Below are 13893 nucleotides of genomic sequence, written 5' to 3' on the forward strand. Positions count from 1 at the left end.
AGGCGACAAAGGTCGCCTTCTAGTGTGCCGTGTGATGCTTGGTCATTGAGAAGTAGCTGTGTTAATAGAGAAATAAATTTCAGGAGGGCCTGTCGAATAACAGCACTAAACGCTTCATCTTTTTGTATATAAAGCTATAACAGGCGATCTCATTTGTGCAGAGCTGTTCATTTTGTCTGAAGCACTATTTGCAGCCACTGAATGTTTCACACAATAAGAAATATCACTTTATTCACAGGGTATTCACAATATTTGAAAATTGAAACAGGATGTAATTTAGCAAACTTTTAAGACATATTCGATGAAACAATTCATCAACATGATTTTTTCGGAAAGCATGGTGGCGCTGTTTGCACCATTTCTCTTCTTCTTATCCAATAAGCTGTTTCGTTGTAGGCGCATGCTCCGGCGCAGCCTGCTTGGAATCCGTAACAAAAGTCACAGGGATATGGGCATCTATTTTCCGACCAGCAGCCCTGTAAAAAGAGGGCCACTCACAGTTTCATACAGTGCGACAATGCACTTTCTCCGTACGATACTGTTCTAGGTCATTTATTACTAGTTATCTGCAAAAAGTTCACTCATTTGCGCAATTGAATCATGGCAAAAACATAATGGATCAGCAACAAACTTAGTACCCATATTATACGAGACAACTTTCACCTACTCGGCTGGACGAAACACAATCATGAATATTCTATAAGTATTGCGGCCTAATTGATAATAGAATACAGTAGTGTTACCGCTAACACGTTTGCTTGACTATAAAACCAAGGACATCAGACTGATGATGAAGCTGCCTTAGGTTTTAATCACTGCTGATGACTTGATTGCTCAACATCCACAATAGTGAAAATTGGAAATGGACTTACGGTTAAGATATATGCTTGATTTTCAGTGGTGTTTATGTAAGCGATACCTATGCTAGACATGTGTTGGATCAAGACCTCTGCTCTCATTACAATGCTTTTTTTCCAATTCCTTGACAGTGTGAATTGACAGCATTTGCATGTATTTACAGTTTGTCTCAATTTGTGTCAACGACACTGTCCTGCCATTTTCAGAATAGTCTTCATCGTTGACCGCTTTAGCATGTACTTTAACCGCAAAGTTCTGGCCCTGCTAGCGTGAGACACCACTCTACAGTGACACCTTCGACCATGCCATGGTCCCTGAGAGCGAGACGCAAACCATTTTCTGAGATTGGTGGCAACAAAGGAAAATAACATGCATTTCGAGGTACCGAACGGAGAATTTTGAAAATATTTATAAATTACATCTTGATAATTCACTTATTGCCAACATAAAATCATTCCCAGAAGCAGAAACAAAAGATGTTTCTTTTGGGGAAGCTTGCAAAAGATAGGTTGATCCCTCTTTCATAGGAATCGGTAGAACACGAAAGTGAAACGTGTCTTCGCCGAAGCTGTCGCGGAAGGGACATCAGGCGTAGTTGTGGTAACTGCTATATCAGTGCGAGCACTTTTCTCCGACATCGAACATGCCTACTCTTCCTGAAAATGGAAAAGTCAGGGGTCACCGGAAATTGCTCGAGACAGAGGGCACAAATAAACGTGTGCGTAGCTTGACGGCGGTCAGTAGATTGCCTCTATTCTAAAACGATATTTACGCCAAGAAGCGGAGCAATGTCATGTGCGCATAGGGAAAGCATACGAAAAGGATGGTGGCAGCAGGAAAAGGCCAAAAGCAAGGGTTTGCCTTAAGGCAAACATTAGAGTGGTAGTCTATGTAAGCGCAATAGGTGGCTGCCAGGCACTTAGGACGACCCGCCTATGTCGCTAAACATACGGGCACGGTCATTTTTATTTATTTTATTTTCACATACTGCCATCTTGCATAGCAAGATATTGCAGGAGTGAGTACATACATATGTCAATCAATTGAAGAATACATTTGAGTGGCGAAAAGAAACAAACAATAGAAAAAATAATATCAGGAAGAGCTAGTTTGTTAATGAACATAATTAGGTAATAGGTTGGCAAATACTTGATAACTCGCGCAAGGACCCCTCAAGGCCATTCCAAATCGCAATTGTATGCGGAAAAAAGGAAAACCTAAAACAGTCAATCGTTGCGTTCAAAGGAACGATGTTAAGACGATGACTTCTTCTGGTGGGCCGAGAAGAAGGGTTAGCGAAAACAATAGTTGCATTGACATAAGTTTTCCCATGAGCAATTTGATGTAGCAGAACAAGACGGTCACAAGTACGTCTGTGGGCCAGAGGCTTTAGTAGCAGCATGTGATGTCGGTGAGAAACGGTGGTCATAACGATTATATATAAACCTCGTGGCTTTTTTCTGACTAGACTTAAGCATGTCTGTGTCTTTGGAATGATGAGGCGACCACACTACCGACGCGTATTCAAGTAGAGGCCTTAATAGTAATCTGTATGCCGTTAATTTACATTCTTTAGTTGCATCTCGCAAGTTTCTTTTAAGAAAACCCAATTTTCTCAACGCCTTGTTGGTTATACAGTTAATGTGAGCATGCCATTTCAGATCAGGCGAGAAGGTAACACCAAGGCATTTGAACGTGTGGACGCTTGCCAGCTTGTGCGCTTCATTAAAATATGTAAATTGTAACGGTTGTTCTTTATTTCAAAAAGTCAATTAAGTGACATTTGCCATGTTCTGCTGCATTCGGAAAAACGGTCGAAGACTTCATTCAGCTCCAACTGATCATGATTACTACTTATAGTAGAATAAAGGACGCAGTCATCAGCGTATAGTGTTATTTTGACAGAAGTGCCCGCAGTTAATTCAACGACATCATTTACATAGACAACAAACAGCAAAGGACCCAAGACAGACCGCTGTGGTACACCGGGTGTAACATTGACACGAGATGAGTGAACATGGTTAAATGCAACAAACTGGGTTCTTGTACTTAGGTAGTCCTGTATCCAACCTAGTAGTTTATAATCATGAATTAGAGGCTTGAGTTTAATGAGAAGCTTTTTATGACACACTGTGTCAAAGGCTTTACTGTAATCGATAAAAATGGCATCAAGCTGTCCTCTAAGGTTAAGTGTGGACTCAATATTATGGGGGAGAATTCTAGAGGTTGTGTTACCGTCGAGAATACGGAACGGAAGCCATGTTGAGCCTGCGAAAGAACATTATGTTCAGATAAGTACACAATGATATATTTATGAATAATGTGTACCAATAGTTTGCAAGATGTTGATATTAAAGAAATAGGTCTGTAGTTAGACATTTCCTGCTTATTACCGCCTTTCTGAATGGGAACAACCTTAGCACAATTTCAGAGTATTGGAACAGTGGATGATTCTACAGATTTCGAAAAAATTAGGGATAAGTACCGAGAGCTCCATTCAGAATATCGCCTTAAAACATATCTGGTATATTATCTGGCCCAGTACTTTTCATAGTATCGACATTGAGTATAAGATTATGTACACCAGGTGAAGTGATTACCATACTAGGAAAAGGTGATGACGAAAGAGCAGTGCAAAACGTGGGGGTGCGACCATCATCACAGGTGAACACTGATTTAAAGTAATTATTAAAGGCTTTAGTAATGCTAAGATTATCTGAGCCTGGTTGATTGGCAATAATGAATGAAGAAGAGCTCTGACTTGGTGGACTAACCTGGTTCGCCAGAACTGTGATGGTTTGTTTTTAATGAAGTATGACAGGGTGCTATTCAAATAGAAACTTCTCGCATTTGACATAGCAGATTTTAAGTTGTTTTTAGGTGTGGACAATACTGAAGCTTTCATTGGATTGTTTGCATACGGTTGCTTGCGCAGACGCCTGATGCGACGAATTAGGTGTTTAATTTCACGTGTGTACCAAGGGTGCTTGGGATCGCGCTCTATGCACTTGGTTGGAATGTAACCAGTTATACATTGATTAACAATTGAGCAAAAACTGTTCACTAACACGTTAACAGAGGAATGGCTCACGCAACTCGGAAACTCATCAAGAGCATGCGAGTAACTCACTTATGGAGTTGTCATCAGCGCGTTCAAAGTTCAATACTGTCTGATGTGAAGGAAGCTTAGGCATAGTTGCTAATTTCAAATAAACAATGACCCCCTTATGGTCCGACAGGCCTTCAACAATATTACAATCGTAACTATTTTGTCTAAGTTGCTCATTTATGAAAACAAGATTTAAATTGAGCTTTCGCGGGTTGCGGAATTCAATATTTTCGCCAGATCGAAAGAAATAGTCATGTTAATCAAGTAATCATAAATGACTTTGTGACGGCCACTAGCAGATAGCATTGGCCAATCTATGCCAGGGGTGTTGAAATCACCAGCAAGTTACATTTTACAGCAGTTAAGCTTATGTTTGGTTATATAATCGGTAAGATCGGAAAAGACACCATGATGCGTGTCAGGGGGTCGATAAACAGCCCCTACAGCCAAAGTGAATCCATAAAGCCTTATTTTGCACCATACAGGCTCGCAGTTAGGAACGTCAGGCAATAATGTAAACTCAATGTCTTGGCTTACAAAGAGTGCCACACCGCCACCACGTCGGCCACATCTATCTTTCCTGAGGACGCTGTAACCTGGTGGCAAAATTTCAGAATCTAAGATGTGTTCACCAAGCGACGTTTCAGTCACGCAAATCACAGAGGGATGATAAAATGCAACGAAGTGACGAAAGTCTTGAATTTTGTTAAGAGGAAGCTTTAGCTCGGGCCCAACTCCGACGCGGCCTATTCAAATACATGTAAAAACGCAAAAACGTTTTTATGAGATAACCCCTGGACCGATTTTGATGAAATTTGTTGCATTTGAAAGAGAAAGTTAAATTCTAGTGACTGTTTGAAGCGGAATTTCGATTTAGGGCTTGAATTTTCTTAAAACGATTTTCAAATATTTGATCGTTTGAAAAAAATAGAAGCACGAAGTTTACAAATTCATAGCTCTGCATCAAGAACCGATATTGCGGTTCTGTAAACGGCATCCATTAGATCGTTCAAAGCGGACAAATTCAATATGTCATTTTACATCTTACGTGAATTTGTTACGTTGGTTACAACGGTTTTGCAAAAGTTGTATTTCTCTATGATTAAATTTTTTTATATTCATGTGTAACATATCAATTTTGTCCGCTTTAGATGTACTATTAGATGCAATTCACAGAATTGTATTATCATTTTTAGTGGTTGAGTTACAGAATTGTAAACTTGATAGTTTCGTTTTTTGAAAATTTTTAATTTTTGCCAATTTTTAATAAAAAATTTACGACCTAACTCAAAAATTCGAAACCAACAGTCACTAGATTTTAAGTTTTTCTTTTAAATGCAGCAAACCCCGTCAAATTTGGTGCAGTGGTTGCCGAGAAAAACGAATTCTCCTTTTACATGTATTTAGATAGGAGCACCCGAGCTAAAGCTTCCTCTTAAGAAGACTGCGGGCATTAACGTTTACTAGCGAGAAATTAGTATCGGAATGCAGTCAAGTTTTATGTGCTGCAGAGGTTTGCTTTTTGGTTTTAATCATTGAATCGCCTGATTCATTCAGCACATAGCGTACATTGTCTATCAGCAAGGAATCATATTGCAGACGAACCGCAGATGCATTTTAAATTTGATTTACAGAAAGTACCCAAAGAGCTTTGCGTATCTTTCGAACCCGTTCAGAGAAGTCCTCATTTATATATATTTCTGTACCTTTAAGCTTTCGGGCATTCATTAATATTGCAAGCTTTGACCTGTAGTCCGAAAATTTGAAGATAGCAGGACGTGGTTTATCCCCTCTACGCACCCCAAGCCTGTGCCAACGTTCAATGTCTGCACACTGAACACCAAGTTTATCAGATATTAAGTTTGTGAACGCATCAAGTAGTTGCCCGGTGGGCTCAGAATGCGGTTAAGGTAATCCATAGACATCAAGGTTATTTCTGCGGGACCTGTTTTCAAGGTCGTCAGACTGACTTTCCAGCTTCAATACCCCGTTTGTAAGATGAGCGACAGTTTTTTCAAGTTCCTGAACGCGCGGAATCACTTCCGTGACTGGTAGTATAGACGTCTCAACCCTATTCGGCCTTTCTTCAATGGAAGCAAACTTGGCTGTCCAAGAAGATAATTTGGAACGTATTATTTCCTGCCCTGCGAGCAAGTGCAATAGCGTTTCTTTTAACTTATCAGGGGAGAAAGTAGGATAGCTACATAGGATAGCTACAAAGTGTCTGAATTATAAACCTTGTCGAGAATGTCGGCCTGTGAAATTTGACGAACGAGACAGAAATATTGCTCGTTTCCTCCTGCGCACGCGAACTCTTACGGCATATTTTCTTCAATTCAAAGCGATTTAGGAGCGATCAGACCGATTTGTCTTCAAGCGCAACCACTTCATTCGAAGCACCAATTTTATTATACGAATAAGAGAACTGCCAAACATGAAGTAAATCTTTATCGTTTCACGGGGCTATCATATCTCCGATGAAAATATATCCGTCAGTCTCTTGGGAAATATTGTTACGTGAAGCTGAAGCCGAATACTATTTACAATTTATTTACAGGGAAGCTCACGGAGGCCACAATGGCGACGCTATATCAAGCCGGCACACACGTCGTCTTCGTCCTCCTCAGTGCAGCCACACTGTGGCGGCTGTTCCGTAGCATCACCCCCGGCTGTAGAAGCACCGTCCCGGTGCTTAATCTACACAACCGCGGTGAAAGGTGTGTGGTATGGTTTTAGTCTTGCCACGTGAACGATGTCACTTGCAGCTGATGATGGCGCTGAGAGATCGGCGGGGTTGATTTCATACGTGACATCGGTCACTTGTCGTACCACACGGTAAGGGCCAGTGTAGCGCGACAGCAGCTTTCCGGAAAGGCCCACACGTCGAACGGGTGACCAGAGAAGCACCAGAGAACCCGGAGAAAACTGCACGTCACGATGGTGGCAATCATAGAGGCGTCTCTGATGCTCCTGTGAGGCTTCGAGACGGGTGCGGGCGAGCTGGCGCACGTGGTCGGCGTGTGCGATCGCGTCGTGAGCGTATTCAGTGGCGGAACGTGTGGCCGAGGGCAGCAAAGTGTCCAAGGGCAACGCGGGTTCTCGGCCATATAGGATATAGAATGGTGAATAGCCGGTGGTGTCGTGACGCGATGAATTATAGGCGAACGTCACATATGGTAAGTGAAGATCCCAGTCGTGGTGGTCGGTCGCAACGTACTTCGAAAGCACGTCGGTGATGGTCCGGTTGAGGCGCTCCGTGAAGCAGTTGGTCTGTGGGTGGTAGGACGTGCTGAACTTGTGCTTTGTCGAGCAGGAGTGGAGGATCTCCTCGACGACTGCCGACAGAAAGCTGCGACCACGGTCAGTGATGAATTGGTGCGGAGCACCGTGCACTAAAATGATGTCATAGAGCAGAAAGTCAGCAACGTCCGTAACGCAACTTGTCGGGAGGGCTCTGGTGATCGCGTAGGCGTAGCATAACGATTGCGTAGGCGTAGCATTTCCGGAGCCCGAGAGAGGAAATGGTCCAAGAAGGTCTAGACCAACACGGAACAAGGGTTCGGGTGGGATGTCGATTGGCTGGAGACATCCAGCTGGAGGTGTGGAGGGCTTCTTCCGGCGCTGACAGGGCTCACAAGGAGAAATTAAGGAGAAACATCCGGAGAGAGGCGTCGCCAGGAGTTGACTCCGGACGGTCGATGAGGGCTCGTAATGAAGGATCGCGCCGTTGCTCGCTGCCGATTTGAAGAAACTGGGACACAGAGAAAACGCAAGCGATGGCGTCCGAATCAGCCGGTTCGTCGACGGGGTAGCGGGACAAACAATCAGCATCCTGGTGCAAGCGTCCCGTCTTATATACCACGGAGAAGGTATATTCTTGCAGGCGTAACGCCCAGCGAGCGAGTCGTCCAGTGAGGTCCTTGAGCGAGGCTAGCCAGCAGAGAGCGTGGTGATCAGTGATGACACAGAAGGGGCGTCCGTACAAGTAGAGACGGAATTTCGCAACAGCTCACACAAGAGCGAGGCACTCGCGCTCTGTGATTGAATAATTAAGCTCGGCGGGTGATAGAAGCCGGCTGGCATAGGCTATAACGCGATCATGTCCACACTGGCGCTGTGCTAACACTGCTCCTATGCCATGACCACTGGCAACAGTTCGAACTTCCGTTGAGGCAGACGGGTCAAACTGGGCCAAAATTGGAGGCGTGGTAAGGAGAGTAGTCAGCTGCGAAAAAGATGCGGCATGGCCAGGACCCCAAGAAAAAGGAGCGTCTTTCTTCAAGAGGTCGGTAAGGGGACGTGCGATGATCGCAAAATCCTTCACAAAACGTCGGAAATAAGAGCACAGCCCTACGAAAAAACGAACGTCCTTGGTAGACTTTGGAATAGGAAAATTCGTAACGGCGCGAATTTTGTCCGGATCGGGTCGCACGCCTCTGGCGTCTACGAGGTGTCCAAGGACGGCGATTTGGCGGCCAGCGAAATGACATTTTGACCAGCGCAACTGGAGACCGGCGCGGAGGAACACGCCAAGAATCGCTGAAAGACGGTCTAGATGCGTGTCGAATGAGGGCGAATAAACGATGACGTCGTCCAGATAGCACAAACAGGTGGACCACTTGAACCCCTGAAGCGAAGAGTCCATCATTCGTTCGAAGGTGGCGGGCGCGTTACAGAGACCGAAAGGCATCACCTTGAACTGATAAAGGCCATCAGGGGTAGCAAATGCAGTCTTCTCTCGGTCGATGTCATCGACGGATATCTGCCAGTAGCCGGACCGTAAGTCGACAGATGCAAAATAGGTGGCACCGTAAAGGCAGTCTAGAGCGTCATCAATACGTGGCAAAGGGTACACGTCCTTTTTTGTGATTTTGTTCAGGTGGCGATAATCTACACAAAAGCGCCACGTTCCATCCTTCTTTTTCACAAGTACGACGGGAGATGCCCAGGGACTACAGGAAGGCTCGATAATGTCCTTTGCAAGCATCTTTTTGACTTCCTGTTGGATAACAGCTCGTTCCGACGCAGAAACACGATATGGACGTCGGTGAATAGGGTTCGCATCGCCAGTATTTATGCGATGGGTCACGACGGACGTTGGACCTAAGGGTATATTGTCAAAGTCAAAAATGTTGCGATAGCCTTCAAGAACGCGGCAAAGAGCTTCAGCTTGAGCAGGTGTAAGAAGGTCAGAGGAGACCATCTTCTTAATGCCGACGTCAGTACCATGCGATGACGTCACGGTATTGGCTGAGCTGTAATCATCTTCCACTGTGAATGGCTTGACCTCATCATCCTGAAAAGTGCTAATTATAGCCAAGGAGATCTCCTGAGGCAGAACTTGCTCGGTTAGCGCGAAATTGACAAGTGGAAGGCAGGTGCGGTTGCCAGTAATTTTCATCACAGTGTGCGGCACGGTAAAACCATGTGTAAGCATAACGGCCTGAATTGGTGCGGCCACGTAATTGCCGTCAGGTACAGCTGGTGAGGACAACAAGTCGACGTGTGTCACAGAGTGAGGCGGTAGGCGAATAAAATCCATGCAGCTCAGATGGCTTGGAGGCGGGTCCACAGGGTCGGCAAGAAGGGGCAAGTCAAGGCGAAGTGAGCCGGCCGAACAGTCAATGAGAGCAGAATGATTGAAAAGAAAATCCAGACCGAGAATAAGTTCGCGAGGGCAATGCTCGATGACGGTGAAGAGAACGACGGTGTGCCTCTCAGCAATGGTGAGTCGGGCAGAACACATGCCAACAATAGCGACAGACCCTCCATCGGCGACTTGTACAACTCGGTTCGGGGCAGGCGTCAGAACTTTCTTGAGCCACGGCGAAGAGCAGCACTCATAATGGACACACGCGCCCCGGTGTCAATAAGCGCACACACAGGAACATTCTCGACGAGAACGTCCAAAAAATTCTTGTTCGTAAGTAAGGTGAAGCGAGAATTTCGTGCCAATGTCGTCAATGCAGCTTCACCTCCAGAAGCTGCACTGTCTAGTTTTCCGGTCGGGCGTGCGGCGAGTAGGTCGGAGAAGGGGCACTGCGTGACGGGGGCGAGCGGGATTGGCGGCGGGAGGGAGAAGGAGAGCGGCAACAGCGGGGTCGTGTCAAAGGTGTCGCAGGGTCAGATGATGGAGCGTGCATAGAAGGGGCGAAGGAAAAGGATGCGCTAGAGGGGCGAGGGGGGTAATCAGCAAAGTAGCGCGTCGGAGAAGTCCAGCGGCTGCGGTAGTGGCGAGCGACATGTCCAATGCGTCGGCAGTTAAAACAGATCGGCTTGTCGTCCACGGTTCGCCATTCGGAAGGGTTGCGCTGTCCATAAGAGGAGTAAGAAGAGCGCGGTGGGGACGTGCGGGGGGACAAAGGTTGCGAGCGTACGGAACGAATGGATTGCATGCCGACGTTGGACAACTCTTGAGGGACGACGGCCTGGATCAAGGAGATTGTCACCGGAGAATGATCAGGTAACGGGAATGAAGGGGCCGCCGGTTCTGCCGCTTCGACCTCACGACGAATGATGCGGGTCAAGTTGTCACATGGCGACGGCAAGTGAAAGAGGTCGTCACAGGATGGCGTAGCAGCTGTGTTGGGAAGTCGCGTGATGTGCTGGGATACCCGGCGGCTTTTAGCATGCTCGAGACGGCGGCACTCCTTGAGGATGGTATCGATGCTGGTGACGTTCGTAAACACCGGTAAATTGAAGGCGTCATCAGCAATGCCTTTGAGGACGTGATTAACCTTATCGTTCTCAGTCATGTTCGGGTAAGCCTTGGCACTGTGGCGGCTGTTCCGTGGCAATATGATCTGCGGTTTATGCAAGCAACTCCGCTGCGCTACCATCGTCTCATTTGCATTACTCACCACTTCTAATGTCGAGAAAGAGATATAGCTGAGGCCTTCAGTTTGCAGCAGATGATCCGCGTTCACCGCACGTGTTTGTAATAACTCTACGATCGAGCGACGACCCGTACCTACAATACGTTTGTCTACGAAGAAGCTGCAAGCGCCACTGCAGTGTGCGTTCCATCCTAGGGACCTTGTATTATTCGTCATTTCTAGGCAAGTGAGCCAGGTTGCGTTTTTGTGGAAGTAAATAGCTTCATAAACGTGACAGATGACTACCTGAAATTCGCCTTATCACATGTCCCTGCACTCAATTTTCTTGGATAGATCTTCCGGAAAAAATTCAGTAGGACCAATGAAAGAGCTCAAATAAAGAGCGGCGCATACCTTTCGACGCACGTACAGTGGCACATGCTCAATGCCCCAAGTTTGTGATAAAAATGTTCAATGAATCGTGGCACAAACGCCGCTGCGCATAGCCAGAGACCATAATTGACACCAAAGAGGGTCATTGAAGTGTGGCACATACCTAGTTTCACATATGGAGTAAAGTTAGGTTGGTATAGGCGAAGTTTATTTCAGAGAGGCAGCAAAGTAGTCGTAGGCATCCAGTGTAAAAGAAGTATTGATGAAGTTTGGCAGAGTTAAAAGTGCATCTAATCAACGCTTTTACAGATTACTGGCGGGCTTGTAGTGGTCGATGAGAAGTTTCTAATTTCGAACAGTATGAAGCAGATTTATAAAATGCAGTAGACATTATTCAGAAATACAACAACAGTATAAAATCTAGGGCAGGCGAATTAGATGACAGAGCGCCGTGCAAAAATTTTGTTTACTGCGTCACTGCAAATTCCCATGAAACATGGAGGCAAACAGAAGAGCAAGTAACGAGACTTCTTTCGCTGTACCTCAGTGGCCAGCTCACCTCACATGATGTTGAAAGGGCTCATTGTATAGACCGGTTCTCAAACTCGAGATGCTGACCAGTAATTGTTATATTTTCCAGCTTGAAGAATGGAAAATTTAAGAATTAGCAACTCAAGGCAAGTTGTAAGAACTAGTTGTACAAATGTCCGATGCTGTTTTGCCGGAAACACGTCTCCTACGTAGAAAGGGAGCAAATTCGAAAAAGTGCCCCCGAACTCGTCATTTTTTTATTTGAAATACAAGTTATTGGCAAACAAATGCTGGCATACGTTTCACCCGGTTAGAAACAAAGTGATTGAACGGGTCAAGTGCAATCACTACGATACACCCTGTCGCATTCACAGAAAAGTTATTACAGCTGCATATCGACCACAGTTTTTATCATACACAGGCGGCTATTTTAATCACAAGCATTAGAAGCGTTATGCGAAAGAGCACAGAGCTCCCATCCACTACATATCATTGTAGTTAAAACATTCTCCTACTAACAGAAATATGGCTTAGTCGGAAAATACGTTAGTGCAAAATATTTGATTCATCGCTTCAGTATTACTTCTACAGATGTGACCATGAGGCAATGAGAGGGGGCGGTGTACTCATTGCTAATAACAAACAAACAAAATCTTACGCTCTTAAGATTGAATCAAACCTGGAAATTGTGGGGGTCACCTTGAAGCACAGTCTCCGCTGACTAATCCTTGATGCTTGTTACTGTCCTGGAACTTTGCAATCCAATTTGACCGCGAGTGCAATCACTCTTGCTGACAGCCATGCCACAAACGTTACGCGCATTGCAAAAATGCTGCGATTTCTGGTATAGAGCAGATCCCCGCTACAACACCTCGCCTCTCGTACACTAGGCACACAAACCACCGACACAATAATTGTGTTTCGGCGTATATTGGCACGTTCCGTGGTTTATCTTTTTTGGGTGACTGCTTTTTCTCCGGCTAACAAAGGTAGGCGTTGCTCAGCGCAGGACGCGTCTGCATGTATCGGAAGTTTCTGGAATGTTATCGATGGTTCTATTCGTTCTCTGTTGTCGCCGAACCTTCTGTAATCTGATTGCATGTGCGGCACGATTTGTGTAGAACATTCCGGAAGACAAGCGGGCCCCAGCGATCATTCTCCAACCTTCGATGACACAGGCATAAAAGTCGACGCGCTGGCTCCGCAGATGAGATTTTGACGATCGCCGACTGTGTTCGCCGCAATCGTTGTGCTTTGAATGTACCTTGGTTTTGTGGGCATAAGTTGCCTCAATAAAAAATTAGTTTCGCCATACAGAGTTTCACGACTACTTTCTTTATGTTCACTACTCTCTCCCCCTTTCACTCCCCATTCCCCTCCCCACGTGTAGGGTAGCAAACTGGACTCAGTCTAGTTAACCTCCCTGCCTTTCTGTCTTCCCTTCTCTCTCTCTCTCTCTCTCTCTACACGTGACATCCATTGGAGGTATCTTTGCGTTGGTGTACCGGACGCCTACGTCAACTCCACTCGCCGAAGGCAACACCAACGTCGCCTTGGACCATCGAGCAAGCCTCAGGCTACAAAATCTACCCCGGAGCACGGACTTCTACTATAGACGACAGGAAAAATTGTGGCCAAGTCACCAACCACCATGGGCGCCCCAGCCTCAGCTATCGTGCTTCAACAGCCCAAAGACCTTCCGCGGATCATCGTTTGACGACGTTGAAAACTGGCTGGAAACGCATGAGAGGATCGCTAGATTGAACAACTTGAATTGCGACGGCAAGCAGCGCCATGCCTTCTTCTCACCGGTAGATGTCGCCAGGACATAGGGCGAGAATCGAAGAACCACCTTAACAATGTGGGCCCTATTTCGTCGCGACTTCTTACAGACTTTCACGAGCGTCATGTGCAAAAAGCGAGTGCAAGCTCTGCTGGAAATCAAACGAAAACTTCCCAATGAAACCATCACCATCTTCACGGAAGAGATGACCCGTTCCTTCCGACACGCAGACCCGGAAATATCCTAGGGAAAAAAGTCCGCTTTCCCATGCGGGGCGTAACGGAAGAATTTTTGCGGACTGTTCCTCAACCACCGAATACCATAGCTGAGTTTTTGATAGCGGCAGCGAGGATTGAGAAGACGCTGGAAATGCGCACCCGCCAAGGCAACTGCCAAGTGCTTTT

The 13893-nt window shown here is 45.8% G+C and overlaps 1 long non-coding RNA gene across 1 annotated transcript in view; it reads right to left on the reverse strand.

Moving 5' to 3' along the window:
* Positions 1–204: 204 nt before the first annotated feature.
* The window catches only part of LOC129382337 (uncharacterized), a 52058-nt gene continuing 38369 nt past the window's right edge, over positions 205–13893 (reverse strand). The window contains exon 3 of the long non-coding RNA XR_008610418.1: positions 205–476. This is a non-coding gene — a long non-coding RNA (uncharacterized lncRNA). The remainder of the gene's footprint in view (positions 477–13893) is intronic.

Source organism: Dermacentor andersoni, chromosome 6 (assembly GCF_023375885.2).
Source record: "Dermacentor andersoni chromosome 6, qqDerAnde1_hic_scaffold, whole genome shotgun sequence".
NCBI lineage: Eukaryota > Metazoa > Arthropoda > Arachnida > Ixodida > Ixodidae > Dermacentor > Dermacentor andersoni.